This window comes from Anabrus simplex, chromosome 8, assembly GCF_040414725.1.
Source record: "Anabrus simplex isolate iqAnaSimp1 chromosome 8, ASM4041472v1, whole genome shotgun sequence".
Lineage (NCBI taxonomy): Eukaryota > Metazoa > Arthropoda > Insecta > Orthoptera > Tettigoniidae > Anabrus > Anabrus simplex.
The window spans coordinates 113,250,357-113,276,186 of record NC_090272.1 but is presented as its reverse complement, the minus strand read 5'-3'; the positions used below and the strand labels follow the sequence as shown (position 1 = coordinate 113,276,186).

The 25,830-nt window shown below is 41.0% G+C and overlaps 1 protein-coding gene across 1 annotated transcript in view; it reads right to left on the bottom strand.

Annotated features, from left to right (window-relative positions):
- Positions 1-22,241, bottom strand: part of LOC136879324 (uncharacterized) — a 154,899-nt gene extending 132,658 nt beyond the window's left edge. The window contains exon 1 of the mRNA XM_068228972.1: positions 22,175-22,241. The gene's annotated coding sequence lies outside the window, so the exon portion shown is untranslated. The remainder of the gene's footprint in view (positions 1-22,174) is intronic.
- Between the last annotated feature and the right edge of the window lie 3,589 nt (positions 22,242-25,830).

Below are 25,830 nucleotides of genomic sequence, written 5' to 3'. Positions count from 1 at the left end.
AATGGTGAAGTGTTGTGTTCAAAGCTAGGAAATAAAAATTCTTCATGTGTGAGGTTTGGGAGATGAAACAGAAAATGCAACTGGGAGATAGTGGGTTCGAAACCCACTGTCGGCAGCCCTGAAGATGGGTTTCCGTGGTTTCCCATTTTCACACCAGGCAAATGCTGGGGGTTGTAGCTTAACTAAGGCCACGCCCTTGCCTATCCCATTGTCGCAAAAAGACCTGCCTGTGTCGGTGCGACGTAAAGCAAGTTGTAAAAAAAAAAATATATGAACTGCGTTTGTGTGTGCAAACTCTACGAACGACTGTGCGACAGAGAGCATACAATGGCTTGCAAACGCGAGCCGTCTGGAACGGCCAGACTTCCCTTCATTCGTTGCCATTGCCTTGTTCTGCGTTCGTCACGTTCTTATCTCAGTTTTTGTTATCTATCCTTTGTCAATGTTGTTGCTCTTTGTTTCCTTCGTAACTATTTTGTAAGGACATTCCAATGTTTGTCGTACGCAAGAGGGGAAATACGATTGATAGGGAAACTAGAGAAGTGATCGAGACCATCATTAAGCAGTGTTATAAGGAAGCTAGACAAAGAAAATTCAAGTACTTAGTAAAAGAGAGTAACCTGAAGGCTGTTATTTTGAACGATTTCAACCATCCGAAAGAAAGCACTTTTTCTGCTATAAGTCTTCACTGAGCACTCCAGGTAGAAAGAAGCGTATCAACACAAGTTTCATTTTGATGACTTCGAGAGAAGAGTCGTACGAGGCGTCTGAAACTACTGTTTAGTGCAGAGAACTGCACCTACAGCACCTAAACTGCTGACGGTAATTAAAAGGAATATTAACTTTCCGTGTAAAGTGCACACAGTAAGAAATTTGTTGCATGATCCGGTGTCCATAAGGAAGAGATGCGGCAGTAACAGGAAAATACCAATCGAGAGCCACAATATTGGCGAGATAATTATTGAAGAAGCATGAGAAGTTACCGTTCTCAGAACAAGAATATCATTTACGCCGATGAACCTTGGGTAGATAATAACATCACATTTAATTAATGTTGGCAGAGTGAGAGTATTCTAGAAGTTACAACCAATAGAAGCTCTTCAAATAGACTGATAGTTAACCATGCTGATTCTAAGACTGGGTTTATGGATGGAGAAAAATTTAACTTTTAGAGAAGGAAAGGCCGCAGGAATGTATCGTGGACAGATGAATGGGGTAATTTTTCATAAGTGTGTGAATGAAAAACTCTTCCCTAATCTCCCCTCCAAAAGTGTCATAACAGTTGGCAATGCGGCTTACCACAGTACTGAAAAAACAAAGCACCCTCTTGGTATGCTGTTAAAAGTGATATACTGAAGTGGTTAAAGGAGAACAAAATGAAGGTTTTAAAAGGAATGAAGACATTCCAGCTTTTTGAACTGATCCAAATATTCAAAAATCTAAATTAAAAAAAAAAATGTAAATCGGTTCGATGAATGATTGAAATTGCAAGGGCACACGTTTCTACACTTGCCTCCTTCAAGCATATTTGAACTCAGTGCTATGAAGCTGATCTGGGTTAAAATCAAAAGAACCGTACGGAGCAGAACATTACGGGTGACATTTCGTTAATAAAACTGCAGGAAATGACGGCGAATATTATCGTATCTGTGACATCCGTCGACTGGGAGGAATTCGACCAAACGCCATCAATAAGGCCCGGATTTCAAGGTGCGAATTATGTACATAAACATACAATACATATAAGTGAAATATGTAATATTAATGAAATATGTATTATTATTATTAATGCACTAAATTTACAAAAATGTTTGTGTATTCCTTTTATTATGCCTTATGATACGAGACAGTAACATTGTTTAAAATACCTCCATATTTTATGACAAAGTCAATCAAAGGCATTTATGTTGAAAATTGGGCTGCAGTGAGAACTGATGGAAGAATGACTAGTTAGACAAGGCTGTAATCTTTCACTTTTGTTATTCGTAGTTTACATGGATCATCTGCTGAAAGGTATTAAGTGGCAGGGAGGGATTCAGTTAGGTTGAAATGTAGTAAGCTGTCTGGCCTATGCTGACGACTTGGTCTTAATGGCAGAATGTGCCGAAAGCCTGCAGTCTAATATCTTGTTACTTGAAAATAGGTACAATGAGTATGGTATGAAAATTAGCCTCTCGAAGGCTAAATTAATGTCGATAGGTGAGAAATTCAACAGAAGTGAATGTCAGATTGGTGATACAAAGCTGGAACAGGCAGATAATTTCAAGTATTTAGGATGTGTGTTCTCCCAGGATGGTAGTATAGAAAGAGAGATTGAATCAAGGTAGTGAGTTTACATGCATACATACATACATGCATACATACATACATACATACATACATACATACATACATACATACATACATACATACATACATACATACATACATACATACATACATACATACATACATACATATCTTTATTACCCACCCTAGTGTGCACCATCGGCTTACAGGTAATAAAGACAGACAGAGCGAAACAAAAAACAAACCAACAATAGGCACTACATCTCTCCTAAAACTACTTAACTAAATTATCTGCCTCTGCATCTACTGTGTCCTCCCACACGTACGCGGATAGCCAGCATACGTGCAGGAAGCCACCGCACTACAAACTACCCTATTCCCCTACTCCTACCTACCACCTAAAAAAATTAGTAGACTGGTCGCTGCGTCAGCCCTGGTATGGAATACATGCCCACCAACCCGTTGACCGCAGCCACCAGCCTTGCCACGTGAGAACTGATCTCATATTTCACCTACATTTGCTGACACTGTATTCCTTCCCTACCATGTGTGACAAGCCAGCTTGGCGGAAACCAGACCCAACACATGGCCTGCCACACACTTCCGCTATGTACGTCACGCCTACTCTGTCCCATTGTCAGCGCACTACCTTCCCTCTCCTTTTTCTTCCCGTGCAGACATGCTCAAGCCTAAATTCTTTGGGATGGATCAAGTCCCTATCCCTCCCTCTTGCCTTGATATGTCATCCTCTCCTCACTCGCACTACTCCCACTCACTACATCTCACCTTATTAAACTTAAGACTTAAACATCAACTAACCACCATTTAGCATCCCTCAACAGCACACCTAAAACAATTTAACACTTTTTTCCACACCTCACTTACACACAGACAAACAGTTTCCATTCCAAGTCCGATAGTTCACTCAGTCTTCTCAATCTATAGCACCACACTTACACACATCAAACCGTTAGACTTATCCCAGCTCTTCCATCTTATTAATCTTAGGGCATAAACATCAAGAATCCATCATTTTACAACCCTCATCAAGGCATCTACAACAACAACAACTTCTTTTAATATGACCTCTTTCATAATTTCCATACTGCCAACATTTTCTCCTTAACTACAGTCCCACTTAATCTACCTAAATTAATATTACAACACTTTCTTTATCCTTCCTCCTCACACAAATACACTTGATCATTTTTTTTTGCACCTCATTTAAACACAGACATTTCTCCATCCCAAATCAATTAGTTCACTCAGTCTTCTCACTATATCTTTTTTTTAGCTCCCACCTAAGCGTCATTTCAACCATCCACGAAAAACTTAAACAATACACTAGCTTCTTATATTTACACTAACCTCAGAGCCTACTCACCTGCCCTTTTCTCAACTCCACCTAATTTTTTAGGCTTTCCCTTATTACCAACTCTTCTCATGAACACATCTACTCTCGTATTCCTCAAGTCATGAATCTACCACATCCTCCCATCCTACTACACCTCGGTCTACTTCCCAAAAACTTGCCCCGGGTGGATCACCTTTCCACAAGGTAAGGTGCTCTCCCCCCTTCCCCTAACACTACAGCCCCCTCTTCTGATATCATGGTCACCCCGATACCCTTCCCCCATCTGCTCAGGGCGGATATCCACTCCTCTGAGCAAAATGCCTTCCCCCTTCCTCCCTCGGCATGAACCACATTATCTGTACAACTCCTGTCATTCCCTCAGTTTCTTTATAAATCTAGCTCTGACCACATTTAAGAATTTCGCTATATTCTTTCCTTTCTCCCACTCTCTACATAACCAAGATGTCATCTTATAGCTTTCCCCTACCGTATCCAGCCCCTTCTTACTTAGTAGTTTAATCTTTATCTCCTCCGAAGCTCGGCATTGACTGAAAATATGTAGGCCCTCCCACCTCTCTCCACCTAGCACACATCTCTCACTATTCTCACTACCTACCCATCCCCTGTTTCACGGAACTCCCAACACCCACCAATACAAACCTCTCTTATCCCTTCTACCCTCAAACTCCGTTTTCGGGTTTATTACTTCCACCAATTTATTTAATACTGATAAAGAGACTCCCTCTCTACATTCCCCTATTAAGCTCTGTCGGTCAATATCTAGTAGTCTTCCCTTTATCCTTCCCATACCCATTTATTCCTACCTCCCTCCCCCCAGACCTCTGCATATACCCCCAATCCAATCTGTTGTAACCATTTTTTGCACTTATTCACCCAGTAACCTTCATTCGTCATACCTTTCTGAAAACTAAACGCTTCTTGTACTAATGCCCCACCCTTCCCTTCCTCCAATCTGTTCCAATACTTGAACACCCTCTTAGCTATTTCAACCTCCATCGATTCTTTACAGACTAATCTGGCACCGGCATTGGCTGTACACTTCAGGAGGCCCATTATGATCTTACCAAATTTCGCCACCACCTGATTTAATTCACCCCTTCCCTCCTCCATTCCCCATGATGTCCCCGTTAAAATTGGCGATATTGTGAATATTTTCAACAAGTAGAAAGTAAAAGTTTTATTGTCTGCTTGGAGCTGCAGCGTGTCATTTGGGGAGTAGTGGCGAGCTAAGAACGAGTTTTTTTCGTCGTTCAGAGGGGTGATACATGCCAGGACTGTGCCAAGGTGACTACACGTCGAATATTAATAGCTCGTCTACACAGTCACACTTAACTTGGTTCTTAAGACGTTTTTATTCCATAGGAATTCACTAATTCTCGCTAAATTCTGGCAAAACGGGCGTTGACTTGAACTGGAAATTACTTCTCCACGTGGTCCGATAACGTAGTTCATACTTAATCTTGTCATCTCAGTTACAGCTTGTGACCGGAATTCTGAAGAAGTCGTCTTAAAAGTTGAACACCTCAAGATGGACAATTCCACAACCACCGACAACACAACTTCATCGAGGGACACCTGCTACAGAGCCTCCATGGACGTGTGACTACGTGACTACCGCCGCACGCGCGCAACTCACACCTGGAATAGTCTGAGACAATTAAATGAGACCATCAGCCAATTACCGTTCTCGTTGAAGATCACACCTCCCAGGCTGATAAGATAAAAAGGCCTTGTTTCGAGTAAATCGCTCTCTCTGAATATCCTTATCTTACCCTGAATATTCTTCGCTGTGCTGCTGTGTGGAAACTACGTTATCGGACCACGTGGAGAAGTAATTTCCAGTTCAAGTCAACGCCCCTTTTGCCAGAATTTAGCGAGAATTAGTGAATTCCTATGGAATAAAAACGTCTTAAGAACCAAGTTAAGTGTGACTGTGTAGACGAGCTATTAATATTCGACGTGTGCTTGTGCAAAATACTTAATCTTGTCATCTCAGTTACAGCTTGTGACCGGAATTCTGAAGAAGTCGTCTTAAAAGTTGAACACCTCAAGATGGACAATTCCACAACCACCGACAACACAACTTCATCGAGGGACACCTGCTACAGAGCCTCCATGGAGCTTTAAAATGTGAGGCGTATCTGGTAATTGGAAGGAGACTGACCGGAGGAAAATGCTGGAATAATTGACTGTCGACGGGAATCGAACTCCATCTAAAACTTGAGTACCCTTTTAATTTAATTTATCTGTCTTACCTTTTGTACAACTAGAGGTCTTTCTTCTTTAAGTCGTAGATCTATTAGTTTGTTGTAGTTAGAAATATTTCATTTTTCCACTTCTTAAGGTGTCGTGGTAGACTAGGTACGTGTGAATGAAATTTTGAATCTATTAGAGTAGACATGTAGGTTGTCTTTGAATGATTTTCCATGCTTAGGGGCTTTATATTTAATAATCACTGACCACACGATAAATCTACTTTCCTTGCAATGTTGAAAGTTACTGGACTGAAATTTGCGTGTACATTTTGAGTGAATAGGGTCGAACCTAGTGTCTTTCAAGATCACTTGTTGTATTTATGATGAAGTTATCTAATTTTACGATATTCCACGAGGATCAGTAGATGTAATAATCACTTAAATAATAATAATATTGACTAAAGATCGGGTAAAACAGCTATTAAACGCTCGTGAGCCATAAAATTACTGTAGAGTCCTTATATGTGAGATTGAATGTGCTCTGTTCATGAAGGGTCTGGAATATGACCAATCCTGAGGGATACTTGACGTATAATTGAGCAATTGATGATTTAATGGTGATATTTGACTAATTCTTGTGTATTGGGAGCGCAAGATAGATTATAATTATTGGAGCACGTGTTGCGAGTGTATTTCACAGGTAGGGAATAAAAATAATACGATTAAGGCTCACGCTCGCGATAATTTCAACCTGTAGCCCAAACGATGGTAGTGCTTATGGATTTTACTAGAATCTTCCATTGTAATTTCAAGAGTTAGATGAACTTACATTGATATGTGAAATGTGTTTCTACCAAGTGATACCCATGACTTCGATCACTAGCCACCATTAATGAAGGATAATTTCAGTACACAGATTATTTCTGCTAGATATTACGTGTCCTGACCACTCGTAAAAATCATGAATAAACTTGCCAAAACAGGATTCGATGTAAATAATGTATATAAAAGACGTGTTTCCTAGTGTGAATGTGTGTGTGTGTGTATGTAAATATGTATATTTTTCTTGTATCATGTTGGTCCCATTTAATTTTGATCTGGTCGTGCACTTGCTGCGACGCAGATTACACTCATCGTTGTGTGTTGCCTTAAGAAGTAATTTTCATGCCCTTAAGGGAAAGTTTGATCAACTTAAGTCGAGGAAGACTAGAAAAGTATTTATTTTCTTCATTAGCGAGATTTAAAAGGAAAGATCATCTCGTTATTTTACGAAGGCACTCGATTTGTAAATAAAATTTATTTAACTAGCTCACACGTTGGTAACGTAAATTTCTGACACATTTATAGTTGAACTTTGAAATATTTTAAGATTAATTTGAATGGAAATGCAGTACAAGGATCAGAAGTAGAAGTTCGTTAGCCACATGATTACTTTGAGTTATTGTGAAATCAAGTAATTAATAATTAATTGAACATAATTATTCTGAAATGGTAATGACGATCATTAGGTAAATGATGCAGTGAAAATTAATGAGAACACTATCGTGTGACAATGAAACATAGGTGAATTAAATGATGAGAAATTAATAATAATAATAATAATAATAATAATAATAATAATCAGAATAATAATTAATTAATTTTGAGAATTTTTGGAATCAATTTTCATTTTCTACTGAAGTTCATGTTGGTGTCATTGACTAATATTAAATACTGTAAATGATAAATTCAGTTGAGTACATCTTAAAACCACGTGTTGAGACTACTTTGAATTGGTAAAGCTTTGAACACATTTATTGTAAAACCCTCGTTAGCAAGACAGTTGTTAATTATTTTACGAACTTATATGTTAATTTATTTAAATTATTTCAATCAAATGTTTGATTTGGAAAGGCAAGAGGCCTAATTTTTCTTTGGTTTTCATTACAGCACAGTAAGGCTGGAGATTAAGAACACGTGTTACTCTAAATCGAGGAAGAGATACAATATTATGGAAGTTCTATGTTATAAAACATATCAGCAAGAGTATTTTATTTATTGTTTGCTTATGTGAATAAATGTCAGAGTGTTGTTTTAACATTTCTTTTTATCCTGCTTGGTCATCAATCCTTAACTCCCCTTAAATGCCTCTAGAAAGTGATAGCCAACGATCGAACGGTCCACCTTGGGATCTCTCGCTCGATGGCTGGGCTTAGCTCGGGAAAAATGGGGGCAATACTTCAACCCCAAATAGCATTTTGCCCATTATCAGTGATTTAAACACCGTTTTCTCTATTTTATATTTAACTTCTGGATATTTCTTTTCTAATACCCCCACTGCCGCAAACGCTCCTCTTCCTTCAAATTTTGCCCTCTTACACTGATTTTTCCAAGAACCATTCTTACTAATTATTACCCCTAGACACTCAATTTTTCCCCTGGTTTAATTTCTTCCTGATCTAGCCTCCAAACTTCCCTATTCTTTCTCCCACCCCTCTTCCTACACACCATTATCTGAGTCTTTCTTAGATTTACTCTGAGAGACCACTTCCTAGTATATGCAACCACCTTGTCCAACCCTTTTTGCAACCACCTTGCCGTCAAAGCCAAAATCAATAGGTCGTCCGCGAATTGCAACCCCGGAACCTCCGTTTTCCCTATCCAAGCCTCTCCTCCATGACCCTCTAAAATATTATTGTATCGGGGATAGCTTACACCCCTGTCTCACCCCGCTCTTCGATTAAAAACACCTACTCATCCTTCCATCCTGCAATTTAATCATCACAAACACTTCCTCATAAATTGCTTCTATTGCCACCCTCATTTTCTTCGACATTCCAACCTCCCTTAATCTCAAAAATAGCGCATTTCTACTGACTGTATCGAAGGCTTTTTCTAAGTCGATCGCTGCTCCATATAATTTACGCCCCGCTATCCTCACATACTTTGTAATCAAAGTGTCCAGAATCCAAACATTATCGACTGTATTCCTTTCTTTCCCAAATCCATTTTGAAACTCAAATATCCTACCGTACTGTTCCGCCCAATTTGTTATCCTATTCACCAAAACCCCTGTGTACACCTTCGACAACGCGTCTAGTAGTGTAATTCCTCTATAGTTGTTAGGATCGCTACTAGCTCCTTTATTTTTTAAAATAGGGCATAATACCCACTTCCTCCATTCTCTCGGAAATTTCCCCGTTTCCAGCACCTATTAAAGAATTTCACAATCCCCCTCAACATCGGTTTATTTGCCCCCACCTCCTTCCATACACTATTGGAAATACCGTTCACCCCTCCTGCAGCCTTAGGCCTAGCATGTTTTAATACTCGAATTACCTCCTGCCTTGTTATCTCCCCATCCAATATTGGAATTACTACTTCCAATTCCCTTCCTATATATGACTTGTCTTTCCTCTACCCAATTTCCCCTCCCCTTATAAAAGCCTTTTAAAATGCCTAACCCACTCGTTTTCTCCTATTTTATCCCCGTTCCCCACCGGTTTCGTTCTTCTAATCTTGTTTATTGATTCCCATATCCTCTCAAATTTCTTCTCTCTAGAATATCTATTTATTTTTTCAGCTTCCGCCTCCTTCCATCCCCTTTTCTTCTCATTCAATACCTCCTTACATTCCCTTCTCAAATTACAATATTCCTTCCTTTTTTCTTGCTCCCCCTCCTTCCTAAACTCCGCTAGGGCTCTCATTTCAACCTCACGTTTTCTCCTGCAGTCTTCATCAAACCATCCATTCATCTTGTTCTTTTTTTTCCTCTACCCTTCTCCTCATTTTCTTCCCCACCCTCCATACAGGGTGTTTTATTAATTTTAACACGCTATCCATATCATTCCCTTCTGCCGCCCTTTCAATTCCTACCCTTAATATATCTCCCTCCTCTTTCAAATGCTGTCCCAATTTCTCTTTAGTATTATCATCCCATACATACTTCCATCCTCCATTCCTATATCTCTCCCTGCTTTCCTCCATCTTTCCCTTCTCATCAACAGCCAAAGTTCTCAATTTTATTTTGATAGGCATATGTTCCATTAACCCACATTCTAACACCTCAAAGCTTATTATTCTCCTTAACGCTATCTCTGAGCTTATTCCTCTATCCAATACACTCACTCCATTTGTTGTAATAAACGTCAAATCTTCCATACTATCCCCCTTCATCCACCCATTTAAAATGAATACATTTTCTATAGCACATAACTCTAATAACCTTTCTCCATAACTATTTACACCATTATCCTTGCTCTTTCTTTGCAGTTTCTCGTCTAATTTCACTTCATTCCCGTACACCGGTACCCTATTGCTCACTCTCGCATTCCAATCCCCCAATAAGATCATCTCATCTTCTACATACTTCCCTTTAATTGGGTTTATTTCTTCAATTAGTTCGTCAAAAATTTTTTATTTGCATAAACTGAATCGCTCGGATGGTTATAGAGCAGGGCAAGACAAATTGCTTCCGCTGCTCCCTTCCCCATTTTTACTCTCAGCCACACTACCCCTTCTACCCTAGTCTGTAACGTCTCCTCCCATTCAGCTACCTCATTTCTTATTAAACCTACTATGCCCCCTGGGTTTCGGTCCCTCTTCCCTATTTTTTCCTTAACACGTTAACTACTCTATAACCGTCCCATGTAATTTCAACCCCTTTCCCTAACCACGTCTCCACTAGAGCAATTATCTCAAAATCTTTCACTAAATCCACAATTTCCCTATTTCCTAACTTCCCCATCAACCTCCCAATATTCAGCACCCCTATCACCATCTCTAGTTAATTTCCTCCCCTCCCTCCCTATTCTTCTGCGTTTCACCACTTTCCTCCTTACTTCTCGTAATTCTTCCTTTTGGCACCTCCCCAACCCTTTCCCCTTCCCTCCCTTTCTTCTCCCCCCATCCTTCCCCTTTTCCGTGCCAGAGCCTTTTTTCCCTCCCCATAAATCTTTTAAACTTAACGATCTCCCTTTATTCAACGCCTGATTTCTCTACAGGTTTCTTTCTGCATTTCACCTATTCTGGGAGGTTGAGTCACTACCCTGACTCCTTTCCCCATCACCTCTTCACTACCTATACTCACTTCATTTCGGTCTAGTGTCCTACTTGTTGATTCACTCCTTCCTGGGTTGTTCTGACTCACCAAGGACTCTGCTGTCTCCGCCACCTGACCGCTGACACTGCAGTCTCGTCTTCTCTCTTCCTTCTCCGCACTGATGTCGCCCTGCTCTCGATTTCTGCAACTCATTTCTTCCTCGCATTTTTCCATCCTCAGCAGTTCCTCTTGTGCCCACGATCGCGACCAATTTCTGCCTGAAGTCACCAAGCACCTCCCCACTATCTTGGCTCGCAATCCCTGAGCTCTAGCACGCCACATATGCCGCTTATAGACATCCAGCCGCATCCTGTCTTCTTCCTCTGTCTCGGCCTTCAAATAAATCTTCGATCCTTTCAAATTTCCAGCATTCCTCAGAATTATATCGGCCATCAGGGTTGAAATTAATCTTAACTTCACCGGCCTATGTCCCTTGTTCCTTCCTACTCTATATATATGTCATCTATATCCACTCCAAAGAAATTTATCTTCATTTTATTCGAAACTATGTCCACCACTTTCAATACTAACTCCACTTTTGACTCTGTTGCTTCCTCAGGTACACCATACACAAACAAATTTTTTCTTGGTGATTCGTTCCTCGCTAACCTCACTTCCCTCATCATTGTTTTCAGTTCCTCTTCCAGTACCAACACCTTCTTTTTCAAGCTCTCTACCTCATCTTCTATCTCCGCTAACTAGTCCGGCTCCGTAGCTAAATGGTTAGCGTGCTGGCCTTTGGTCACAGGGGCCCCGAGTTCGATTCCGGCAGGGTCGGGAATTTTAACCATAATTGGTTAATTTCGCTGACACGGGGGCTGGGTGTATGTGCCGTCTTCATTATAATTTCATCCTCATCACGACACGCAGGTCGCCTACGGGAGTAGCTCAAAAGACCTGCACCAGGCGAGCCGAACTTGTCCTCGGACACTTCCGGCACTGAAAGCCATACGCCATTTCATTTCATTCCGCTAACTTGTAATTTACCCCTCCAATTTCTTCTTTTATAAAAATTTTTAAGTCCTTCATCTCCTTCATTTGGGTTGCCCGGTGTTCCTGCATCATTTCCTTTATTTCTTTTCCTTTGCTCGCTTCTTTCAACACTCTCTTGATCTCTTCAAGCTCCTCCCAACCGAAGGGTCCCTGGTTTGGACCCGGGTTCTTTTCTATACCTACTACCACCAGCAGCGTCGCAATAACCGTCGCACACAACATAATCTCCAGCAGTGCTCTATGACCACTCATTTCTCTCCCTCTCTCAGCTCCATCTTCCTTCCGACACGACCTTGCACCATGCCATCTTCCAATTCTTAGCCTGTATTGCTGTAGCGTTATTCCCATATTGCACACCTCAGCTCACTCACACGTCCGCACTTCCCGATGTCTCGCTCGTGACTGTATTGGGTTTGCAGTTGTGATTAACAGTATTCTGTAAGAAGGAAGTCAGCTCCCGGACGAAACTATCTTTTCATCGGTCTGATCTCAGACCAACTTTCCTTTACGGGAGCGAAAGCTGGGTGGACTCAGGATATCTTATTCATGAGTTAGAAGTAACAGACATGAAGGTGGCGAGAATGATTGCTGGTACAAACAGGCGGGAACAATGGCAGGAGACTACTCGGAATGAGGAGTTAAAGGCTAAGTTAGGAAGGAAGTCGATGGATGAAGCTGTACTCATAAAGCAGCTTCGGTCATGGGATCGTGTGGAGTGAATGGAGGAGGATAAGTTACCTAGGAAAATAATGGACATTGTAATGGAGGGTAAGAGAAGTAGAGGGAGACCAATATGATGATAGTTAGACTCAGTTTCTAACGATTTAAAGATAAGGGATGTAGAACTAAATGAGGCCACAGCACTAGTTGCAAATAGTGGATTGTGGCGACGTTTAGTAAATTCACAGAGGCTTGCAGACTGAACGCTGAAAGGCATAACGGTCTATTATGAAGATGTATGTATGTATGTATGTATGTATGTATGTATGTATGTATGTATGTATGTATGTATGTATGTATGTATGTATGTATGTATGTATGTCATCGTTGTTGCTTTAGATAATGTATGTAGTTTACTGTTTTCTAATTTTGACAGTATTAAATAATCAAATTAAAGGCTCGACCTTCATGATACTTATGAAGAGAAATAAAAGGACATTCACCATTTTGGCAGATATAAAACAAAACAAAGTATAGATATTGCCCCCACCATGTGCAATAAATAAAAGCTACTTAGGGTAAATAAATACAAGTAACATATTTCACAAAAGTTGCATTAGAGACTTACACTGGCTCGAAAACTTAAAAAAAAAAAAAAAATTCTTTCTTTCTTTCTTTCTTTCTTTCTTTCTTAATCAGTTTACCCCACAGGGTTGACTTTTCCCTCGGATTAAGCGAGGGATCCCACCTCTACCGCCTCAATGGCAGTGTCCTGGAGCTTGAGACTTTCGGTCAGGGAATAAAATTGGGCAGAAGGACCAGTACCTCCCCCAGTTGTCCTCACTTGCTGTGCTGAACAGGGGCCTTGTGAGGGGATGGGATGAACGGAAGGGATAGACAAGGAAGAGTGAAGACGCCGCCGTGGCCTTAAGTTAGGTACCATCCCGGCATTTATCTGGAGAAGTGGGAAACCACGGAAAACCACTTCGAGGATGGCTGAAGTGGGAATTGAACCGTCCTCTACTCAGTTGACCTCCCCTAGGCTGAGTGGGCTCCGTTCCAGCCCTCGTACAACTTTTCAAATTTCGGTGCAGAGCCGGTAATCGAACCTGGGCCTTCAGGGGTAGTAGCTAATCACGCTAACAACTACACCACAGACGCGGACTACTTAAAAAATTCACAGTATAATTTTTTTTGCATAACATAATAATGTAACCTACTGTTTGATAATATTCGTAAAATAAAGTGATCCGTTCCATAGAGTAACTACATACACGGTTGTTTCGTTGCTTTCATTTTATACTGTTCAATTTTCGGTTGATAATAATAAAAGAGCTTTCCTTAAAGTTGATAAGTACTATAAAAATAAAAAAATGAATTTTCTTCCTTTATTTCTTTCCGTGTTTCTTAAACCATTTACCCTCCAGGGTTGGTTTTTTCCTCAGACTCAGCGAGGGATCACATTTCTAGGGCCTCAAGGGCAGTGTCCTGAAGCGTGAAACTTTCCGTCGGGGGATACAGCTGAGAAGGAGGACCAGTACCTCACCCAGGCGGCTTCACCTGCTATTCTGAACAGGGGCCTGGGCGGGATGGAAAGATGTGAAGGGATAAACAAGGAAAAGGAAAGGAAGCGGCCATGGCCTTAAGTTAGGTACCATCCCGGCATTTGCCTTCAGGAGAAGTGAGAAACCATGGAAAACCACTTCGAGGATGGCTAAGGAGGGAATAGAAACCCCCTCTACTCAGTTGACCACCCGAGGCTGAGTGGACCTCGTTCCAGCCCTCGTGAGACATTTAAAATTTCGTGGCAGAGCCGGGAATTGAATTCGGGGCTCCGGAGGTGGCAGCTAATCACACTAACCACTACAGCACAGAGGCGCATGAGAAAATCAACTTGTGAAACAAAAATAAGGATTAAAGATAAACACATTCGTAGGTAACGGGTTTCAAAGTCGTGCCCGTAGAATGTGAGACCGTTGCCTTAAGACTTCTGCTACCGTAAGACACAGGCGTACCATTTCGTAATAACTATTTGACACAACACCATTTTCAATAATCGTGAATATCTCTAAGATAAGCGACTTAAATTATTCATCTTCCAGCGTGTCCTGTCTTTATACAGATTCGCTGTATTTGATGAGCTTCCTCCATTTCTCTCTGTCCAGTGCCCACCGCTGATGTAAGTTCTACGGGCACCCTAAACTATACTGTATATCACTTTAAACCAATAGGAGTGTCCTTTTATCTCTTCAAAGTACAAATATATCGCCGATATACAGAGCGTGGTGCATCCTTGTCTGTAATAGGATAAACTTTTTTTAAGTTGCTTTACGTCGCACCGACATAGATAGGTCTTATGGCGACGATAGGACGGGAAAAGGTTAGGAGTGGGAAGGAAGCGGCCGTGGCCTTAATTAAGATACATCCCCAGCATTTGTCTGGTATAAAAATGGGAAACCACGGAAAACAATATTCAGGGCTGCTGACAGTGGGGTTAACCCACTATCCCCCGAATACTGGATACTGGCCGCTTAAGCGACTGCAGCTATCGAGCTCGGTAAGAGGATAGATATAACAAAAGATGGCCTCACAAGCGATATATTTATCAAGTGTGGAACCACCATCAATGGATGATTTCTTCGACCTCTCCTTTACATTGGGAGCTTCTCCTAAACAGTGCAACACCAAGCGAGTTGGCCGTGCGGTAAGGGTCGCGCAGCTGTGAGCTTGCATTCGGGATATAGTGAGTTCTAACCACTCTATCGACAGCCTTGGAGATAGTTTTCCGTGGTTTTCCATTTTAACAGCCGGCAAATGCTGGGGCTGTACCTCAATTAAGCCCACGGCTACTTCCTTCCTACTTCTCCCCCTTTCCCATCCCATCGCCGCCATAAGACCTATCTGACTACGCGTGACGTAAAACAACTTGTAAAAAACTATGCAATCTGACTATGGTGATCCCATTATTCAAAGTCGGTGATACATCAAAGCAAGTAACTACCGACAAATTTTTATTGTAACCTATATCGCAAAAATATTGATATCTGTGAAAAAAAGAAAGAAAAAAAGAAGGGTAAGTGCGTACTTGAGACGCCCGAGTTCTTGTTACTCGTTTTAATTTTTCAAATCTTATTGGCATCGTTGTTTAAACGTCGTCCTTTGTATACTTCTTTCATGTGCTGTTTTCATATTTACATTTTGCACATGTGATCGGGAAGTTAAGGGGAACGCGCTAACTATACGCTGCCTGGCTGCTGGCGCATCTCGACGCAGCCCGGTTGGTTCACGTCCGCTGCTTCACTCCTCCCTACCTCTCCGCCACAGCCCGATACTCCCGCGGCACTTATAATTATTTTAAGACTATTTATTTGTTCAATTTTGACGTTTAAACTTGCGCTGGACACATGCAGTTTTCACCGTAGCATTCTACTGTCTCCCACGAATATTCCTACCAAATTTCAACCGAATCCGAGTGTAACACATGTATGTGTTCCCTCGTCAGTGTTGTTTGTGGTGTTCCCAAGGATCCGTCTTTGACCCTTTGTTTTTCTTGTCTATACAAATGACATTCGTTGGGCATGTGATAAGCTCAGTGGCTTAGCTGCTGCCTTTCCACGCAGAAGGCCAAAGGTTCAAATTCCGGTCGATCCTGGGTCGAGATTTTCATACCCAGAATCACGTAGCGTCAGGAAAGGCATCCGGTTTTAAATCCCAGACTAAAAAATAAGTCTGTGAGGCTCCAGCTACCCTACAAATAACTAGTACAAGCTGACGGAATGTCCGCCTCTGTAGTGTAGTGGTTGGTGTGATTAGCTGCCACCTCCGGAGGCCCTGCCACGAAATTTGAAAAGTGGTACGAAGGCTGGAACGGGGTCCACTCAGCCTTGGAGGTCAACTGAGTAGAAGGGGGTTCGATTCTCTCCTCAGCCATCCTCGAAGTGCTTTTTCGTAGTTTCCCACTTCTCCTCCAGGCAAATGCCGGGATGTTACCTAACTTTAGGCCACGGCCGCTTCCTTCTCTCCTCCTTGTCTATCTATTCCTATCCTCCCAACCCCTAGAAAGCCCCTGTTCAGCATAGCAGGTGAGTACGCCTGGGCGAGGTACTGGTCCTCTTCCCAGTTGTATCCGCCGACCCAATGTCTGACGCTCCAGGACTCTGCCCTTGAGGCAGTAGAGGTGGGATCCCTCGCTGAGTCCGAAGGAAAAACCAACCATGGAAGGTAAACAGATTAAGAAAGAAAGAAAGAAAGAAAGAAAGAAAGAAAGAAAGAAAGAAAGACAAGCCGAAGGAAGTTTTTATACAAATGACATTTGTCTTTTGATCTTATAACAATAAATGTACTGTAGTATGAAACTATTGCTGACTTGACAAAATAGAGCTATTCGTATTATATTTGGACTACATCAATAAACACCTAGTTCAAAAATGTGCGAATGATAAAAAAATTGCCCTTAGGAATTCGTTATTAAATATTCATGGAGCATTTTCATGTGCAAGGTAATAAATAATTTAAGTCGTAGTAATTAATATCCTCAGCCTGTTTCCAGTCATTTGACCGGGTCAAGAATTGAATAAATTAAGCCTCCATCTAGCGCCGAAGATAGGAATTGTTCCGGCTGCCGAAGCCTGCCGCACTCCTTTGCGGCAATGATTCATGACTGACAGTTGAAATTAAATGTAAATGGAGAGTGTCGCTGGAATGAAAGATGACAGGGAAACCCGGAGTATCCGGAGAAGAACCTGTCCCATCTCCTCTTTGTCCAGCACAAATCTCACATGGAGGGTAGGGTTGGGCAGACCGGAACATTCACTTGTTCCGCAACATTAGGAACTTGAGGCGGAGTGTTTCGGTACAGAGTGCCGAGACACGGGACACAGGATACAGGACTGTAACTGCGTCCTAGAGAGAACTTTGAGAGACAACAGGACATGCTCCGCTTCAGCTGGAATGTGCCTGAACCGAACGTGCTGTGTCAAGGCCGCACTAGATAGATTAGTTGGCCTTGGCTGTGTCTGCCTGTCGATACCGGCTGTGTGCCGCCCTGTGTTGGAGTGTCAACATTTTATCATCCAGTTATATCTTTAATTCCAAAGCGATGACCCGTATTTTTCTTGGGCTTAAAAGTTTCCTTAAAGTCCAAATTAATTTTTAACGTCAATCCCCGAGAAAGTGTTGAGGGAAATTTTCGAGATATTGAAGAAAGTAAATGGAAGTTGAGAGGGAAGGAATTCGAAGAGCAGAGAGCATAAGGCGGGGCGCACATTGGGACGCAGGCGAAGCAGCTAAAGCAGTGCAGCGCAGAGCAGATTTTTGTAATCCACACAAATCATTGCACCATCGCAAGTTGACAGACAGGGCAGGACAGAGCAGAGCAGGCCGGTCTGCACCTACTTCCGCCTACCACGCGCAGTCTTCGAAACACAGTTTCCTCCGCACGTGTCACGCAGTTAGTTAAGAAATGGAGGAGAAAATTACCACAGCCATTCAGTCTCACCATGTTTTGTAGGTACTATGTGAATCATGTGGACTGCAATGCAGTATGTATGTATGTATGTATGTATGTATGTATGTATGTATGTATGTATGTATGTATGTATGTATGTATGTATGTATGTATGTATGTATGTATGTATGTATGTTCGTGAGAAAATGGCTGAACAGAATTTGTAATGAAAATCGGTATGTAAATTCGGGGAATAAGGCACTACAGTCTAGGCTATAAATCATTTTATTCACGCTGCGTAATAAGGTAGTTTAGAGAAAGGCCTAAAATGTAATCCACCGAGCAAGTGGCCGTGCGGTTAGGGTCGCGCCTCTGTGAGCTTACATTCGGGAGATAGTGGGTTCGAACCCCACTGTCGCCCCCGTGGTTTCCTATTTTCACACTAGGCAAAAGCTGGGGCTGTACCTTAATTAAGGCCACGCCCGCTACCTTCCCAATCTTCCACCCTTCTTCCGTCGCCGAAAACCTTCGATATGTTAGTGCGACGTTAAACAAACAGCAAACAAAAGAATGTAATCCTCATATATCTATGAAACAATCCGTGACAAAAGTTCTCGCAACATATAGAATTTAAGACAAAGATCTAATGCTGATTATGGAGAGCATAATCGCCGACTCCGTCGCCGTCATCCATCATCACATTTATGTGAAGAGATAAATACGGAAAATCATTTATCATGTCTTGTCAAATATAAATGCAAACGCGTTGACAACAGATTGTCAATGTTGATTGATTTTAGTATCTTGTGTCTTGTGACAACTAGATGAAAATCTAGCAGTACATTTGTAAATACATATTTTTCCCTCTCCCCCACTGTGATCCTATTAATAAATTTACCATGCAAGTTGGCCGTGCGGTTAGGATCGCCTTGCTATGAGCTTGCATTCGGGAGATAGGGGGTTCGAACCCCACTGTCGGCAACCGTGAAGATAGTTTTCCGTGGTTTCCCATTTTCACACCAGGCTAATGCTGGGGGGGCTGTACCTTAATTAAGGCCTCGGTCGCTTCCTTCCCATTCCTAGCCCTTTCCTATTCCATTGTTGCCATAAGACCTATCTGTGTCGGTGCGACGTAAAAATATAAAAAAATAATCATGAATTTTCTTTGCTTAGTCCATATGAACGCCGAACATCGGTAACATAGAAATATTGTTCAGTCTTGTAAACTGGCGAAGGTGGTTGTTTTTATTGCGATTGTCTTAAACTGAATAACCGCGTTGCCATCAGCACAAGGGAAATTGCACAAGGGGAATCGCGAATGCTTGAAGAAAAAGAAAAAAGAGCCTCTTTATACTGGATGCCCCAGTATCACAGAGTCTAAAGAAAACATGTTATTTCTGAAAACCGACGAGACCCTGCGTGGCAATGTGCGCTCACGTCCACTTCGCAATTTCGTAAGCTTCGCGCTGTTCTGCTCTGCTCTTCCCTGCTCTGCGGCCAACTGCTTCTCAATGTGCGCCCGGCCTAACAGCACGAAAGCACAACAATGTATTCATCCAGTTATATTTTTAATTCCAAAGCGACGACCCATATTTTTCTTGGGCTTAAAAGTTTCCTTAAAGTCCAAATTAATGTTTAACGTCAATCCCCGAGAAAGTGTTGAGGGAAATTTTCGAGATATTAATTACTCACTAATTACTCACAATACAGGCCAATACATTCAACTGGTGAAAATATTCTTGAATTGGTTACTTTTAAACACCTGCACTGCCATTGTAACCGTGTTATGTGTATTTTATATTGACCGGAAAAATCTTAACCTAAAAGCAGCCTTTAACGTGATTATTGGGCGCGAATTTCAGTGTTCCGACTGTTCGTTCACGTTCCCTGCAGCTTTATGCTGGACCATGGCCATAACTACACACAGGCACACACCACACAGCACGTTCCGTACGGGCACACTCCCAGTTCCCACTGGCGCGGAGCATGTAATGTTGCCTCTCGAAGTTCTCTCTACACTGCGCAGTTACAGTCCCGCGTCCCGTACGCCCGCTGCACAGTTCAGCTAGTAGGCGAAGGGCAGTGCATAGTGGCGCTTCTGATGGGACAGCGAGTCAGTGTCTCCGGCTCGCTTGAGAATGTTTCGGAACAATTGACACTCGGTGTTCTGGAACAGCGGAACATAACTGTGCACCGGCACCTTGTGCCGAAACAGGGACATAGTGCCCAACCCTAATGGAGTGACCGGGATTTGAACCACGTTACCCAGAGGTGAGAGGTCGGCGCGCTGTCGCTCAGCCCGAGCTATGGAGGCTCTTAAGTCGTGGCAATATCTTATTTTTTCCCTACCGCTTTTCCCACACCCTGTGGAGTCGCGCGTGCGAACTATGTCGCACATGTAAATATGGCCCTGTTTACAGCCGGATGCCCTTCCTGACGCCAACCCTATATGGAAATATGTAGTCACTATTGCGTGTTTCTGTGGTGGTTGGTAGTGTAGTGCGTTGTCTGAATATGAAAGTGTTGGGACGGACACAAACACCCAATCCCCGAGCCAAAAGAATTAATCAGAAACTATTAAAAACCCCGACCCGGCCGGGAATCGAACTCGGGGCCCTCTGAACCGAAGGCCAGTATGCTGACCATTCAGCCAACGAGTCGGACAAGTCATAGCAATGTAAGCGAAAATTTTAGTGAACAGATTCCTAATACGATACTCGACAAATATACCGTCATTACTTACATCATTCAAAACCCAACACAAGTACTGTGGTACAAAAAGTGTTTATATATAATGTTTAACATTCTAATAACATTCATTCACCAAGTGAGTGGCTACACTTTTGGTTCTCGTAGCCGTCAGTTCGCGTTCGGGGGGTAGTGGGTTCGTATCCCACTGTCGGTAATTCTTAAGATGGTTTTCCGTGGTTTCCCATTTTCATACCAGCCAAATGCTGGGGATTCGTGATAAAAAACTTTAATGAACCTATAGAAGTAACTAAAAGTCTGATTAAGACAAAAGCAAAATAGGCCTACTATTATTATTTTTGACGAGTTGCTTTACGTCGCGCCGACTCAGATAGATCTTATGGCCACGATTGGAGAGGAAAGGGCTAAGAGTAGGAAGGAACAGGCGTGACATTAATTAAGGAACAGCCGCAGCAATTGTCTGGCGTGAAAACGGGATACCACGGGAAACCATATTCAAGGCTGCCGACACTGGGGTTCGAACCCACTATCTACGGAATACTGGATACTGGCCACACTTAAGCAGCTATGGCCATGGTCCCTTCCTTCAGGCTCGTAGCCCTTTCCTATTCTACCGTTCTACTGTAGCTATCGAGCTCGGTGATAATAGTTTTTGTATACCTACGTTGCCGACAAGTAATGTATGTGAACTAGCATTCAATTTGTATTACTCTGATTATTAGTCTGTTATTTCATGTTTAGTTTTTATTCTAAACTATATGTGAAATTTGAAAAAGACAATGATTTGTACTACCCTCGTTTTCATGTTCTAGCTCGTTTAGCATCCTGATTGATTAAAAATATAAAATTTAAAAACCACGAAATTATTTATAATAGGTGGACAATATTCTCTAAATCAAATAGTTAAGGGTTCGAATATGTAGAAAATAACTTGTATCATTAACTCGTCTGCGAGTGGCTGCGTAATATGGCCCTGAAGATGATATGCGGAGGTTTCCTGTTTTAACGCCAAGCAAAACCATAATCAGAGCTGCCTACAGTGGAGTTTGAACCCACTATCTCCCGAATACTGGATACTGGCCGCACTTAAGCAGCTATAGCCATGGTCCCTTCCTTCAGGCTCGTAGCCCTTTCCTATTCTACCGTTCCCCATAAGACCTATCTGTGTCGGTATGACGTAGAGAGAATGGTATAAAGAAATAAAAACAATATACCCTTTCTCCCTCTAGCAAGTGCTGTCTACATTACACAAACTCCCGAGTAAGTGTACTGCGAGGAGTTCGAGCGGAGTGAGGTGACGTCACAGAACTGCATGCTGTCCTCGTCTGACTTACACTGTACTGTATGTGCTAATATACTAACATACTAATATTCTAAATGTTAAAGATAATATTAGTTCATGTAGGAAGCAATATAGTAACACTTACCTTAGACAAAGTAATTAGGCTTTCTACTTTCGTAACGATTTAGCTGAGCACAACCATTCGTTGCGAAGTCTAGACCGGAAATGCTGGTTGTGACGCGTCATCTCTCCGACTGCGCTGGTGACCTTGGCTAAAAGCAGTATCTCAAGCGATGATAATTATGTGCGCTACTTATCAAATCAAATCATCATATTTTCCCTTGTAATCTGTGTGTTTGAGTCATCAGTCCATAGACTGGTTTGATGCAGCCTTCCATGCCGCCCTATCCTGTGTTAACCTTTTCATTTCTACGTAACTATTGCATCCTACATCTGCTCTAATCTGCTTGTCATATTCACGTTCTTACCACCTACACTTCCTTCAAAAACCAACTGAACAAGTCCTGGGTGTCTTAAGATGTGTCCTATCATTCTATCTCTTCTTCTCGTCAAATTAACCAAATCGATCTCCTCACACCAATTCGATTCAGTATCTCTTCATTCGTGATTCGATTTATTCATCTCACCTTCAGCATTCTTCTGTAACACCACATTTCAAAAGCTTCGATTCTCTTTCTTTCTGAGCTAGTTATCGTCCATATTTCACTTCCATACAATGCCACGCTCCACACGAAAGTCTTCAAAAACATCTTTCTGATTCCGATATCAATGTTTGAAGTGAGCAAATTTCATTTCTTAAGAAAGCTCTTCCTTGCTTGTGCTAGTCTGCATTTTATGTCCTCCTTCTGCCATCGTTAGTTATTTTACTACCCAAGTAACAATATTCATCTACTTCCTTTAAGACTTCATTTCCTAATCTACTGTTTCCTACATCACCTGCCTTTGTTCAACTGCATTCCATTACTTTTGTTTTGGACTTATTTATTTTCATCTGGTACTCCTTACCCAAGACTTCATCCATACCATTCAGCAACTTCTAGAGATCTTCTGCAGTCGCAGATAAAATAACAATATCATCGGCAAATCTCAAGGTTTTGATTTCCTCTCCTTGGGCTGTGATTCCCTTTTCAAATTTATCTTTGATTTTCCTTACTGCCTGTTCTATGTAAACATTGAAAAGGAGGGGGGGGAGGACAAACTGCAGCCTTGCCTCACTCCCTTCTGGATTGCTGCTTCTTTTTCAAAGCCCTCGATTCTTATCACTGCAGACTGATTTTTATACAGATTGTAGATAATTCTTCGTTCTCAGTATCTGATCCCTATCATCTTCAGAATCATAAATAGCTTGGTCCAATCAACATTATCGAATGCATTTTCCAGATCTACGAATGCCATGTACGTGGGCTTGTCCTTTTTGATTTGATCCTCTAAGATCAGACGTAAAGTCAGGATTGCTTCACGTGTCCCTACATTTCCTCTGAAGCCAAATTGATCTTCTCCCAACTCAGCTTCAACTTGTTTTTCCATTCTTCTTCTGTAAATAATAAGTGTTAAAATCTTGCAGGCATGAGATACTAAACTAATGGTGCGGTAGTTTTCACACCTGCCACCTGGCACCGGCTTTCTTGGGAATAGGTATAACAACATTCTGCCGAAAATCGGATGGGCCTTGTAATCTATATATATAAAATAGCTTGTCCTGACTGACTGACTGACTGACTGACTGATTCATCATCGCCGAGCCAAAACTACTGGACATAATGAAATGAAATTTTGGAGATACATTCATATTGAAATGTAGGTGCTCGCTAAGAGAGGATTTTTGGATATTCCATCGCTAAGGGGGTGAAAAGGGGGGTGAAATTTTAAAATGAGTGTATCTATATCTGAGAACTTTAAAAGTTTGCAAATGTAAAAATTGGTATATAGAATCTTCTTTAAAAATAAGGGAACACGTATTTTTTTGTTTTCAGAAAATCCCAATGGGACGGGTGAAAAAGGGTGAAAAAGGGGTTCAATACCTTTAATAAGGATACCGGTACTTATATCTCAGAAACTGAAGATATTACAGACCTGAAAATTGGTACTTTTGATCTCTTTTAATAATAAAGAAACACGTATTTTTTTGTTTTTGGAAAATCCAATTAATGGGAGGGTGAAAAGGGGGGTAAATTTTTAAAATGAGTGTATCTATATCTCAAAACTTTGAAAGTTTACAGATGTAAAAATTGGTATTTACAATCTTCATTAAAAATTAAGAAACACTTATTTTTTGTTTTCGGAAAATCCCAGTAGGAGGGGTGAAAAGGGGTGAAAAATGAGTTGAATGCATTTAATGAGGACACTTATATTTCAGAAACTGAAGATATTATAGACCTGAAAATTGGTGTTTTGGATCTCCGTTAAAAATTAAGAAACACGTATTTTTTTGTTTTTGGAAAATCCAGTTAACGGGGGGGGGGGGGGGTGAAAAGAGGGTGATTTTCTAAATTGATTGTGTCTATATCACAAAACTTTTAAAGTTTATAGATGTAAAAATTGGTATTTAGAATCTTCTTTAAAAATAAAGAAATACGTATTTTTTGTTTTCAGAAAGTGCCAATAGGAAGGGTGGAAAAGGGTGAAAATGTGTTGAATGCCTTTAATGAGGCTAATTATATTTCAGAGCCTGAAGACATTACAGACCTGAAAATTGGTATTTGGATCTGTTTTAAAAATAAGGAAAAGGTATTGTTTCGTTTTTAGAAAATCCAAAAAATGGGGGTGAAAAGGGGGGTGAATTTTTAAAATGAGTATATCTACATCTTAAAATTTTAAAAGTATACTGATGTAAAAATTGGTATTTTGAAATTCCTTTAAAATAAAGAAACATGTATTTTTTTGTTTTCGAAAAATCCCAATAGGAGGGGTGAAAAAGGGGTTGAATGCCTTTAATGAGGATACTTAAATCTCAGAAACTGAAGATATTACAGAACTGAGAATTTATATTTGGGACCTCCTTTAAAAATAAAGAAACATACTTTTTTGCTTTTGGAAAGTCCAAGTAGTGGGGGGGGGGGTTGTGAAAAAGGGGGGATTTTTAAAATGAGTGTGTCTATATCTCAAAACTTTAAAAGTTTGCACATGTAAAAATTGATATTTAGAATCTCCTTTAAAAATAAAGGACCACGTATTTTTAACTTTTTTTTGGAAAATCCAATTAATGGCAGTTAAACAGGATTGACATATTGGGGTGAATTTTTTGAAAGACTATATCTAGAGAATATCTGAGAAGCGTAGAATGTTACAGACGTAAAAAGTGGTATTTGGAATCTTCTGTAAATGTAAAGAAACATAGGTGATTTGTTCTTGGAAACTCCTCTTAAGGGGAACTAAAAAGGGGGTGAAATTTTAAATTGAGAATGTATACAGTATATCTCAAGGAACTTAACATGTTACAGACGTGAAAAATGTTTTTTATCTCTATTAAAAGGAAAGAAACGTGTATTTTTGTTTTCGGAAATACCACTTGGGTGGAGGGGGGGGGTGTTAAAAGTGACTGAAAATGGTGTGGATTTCTTTTAATTAGGCTACTATTATCTCAAAAATGAAGATGTTAGAGACGTGAAATTTGATATTTGGAATCTGCTTTAAAAGTAAAGAAACACGTATTCTCGGAAAATCCAATGAATGGGGGGGGGGAGGTGAAAGAAATGAAACATTAATTGACTTAATTGTATGAGAATACTTACATCTAATAAAAACTAAAGTTGTTAGGGCCTACAGACGTGAAAATTGGTA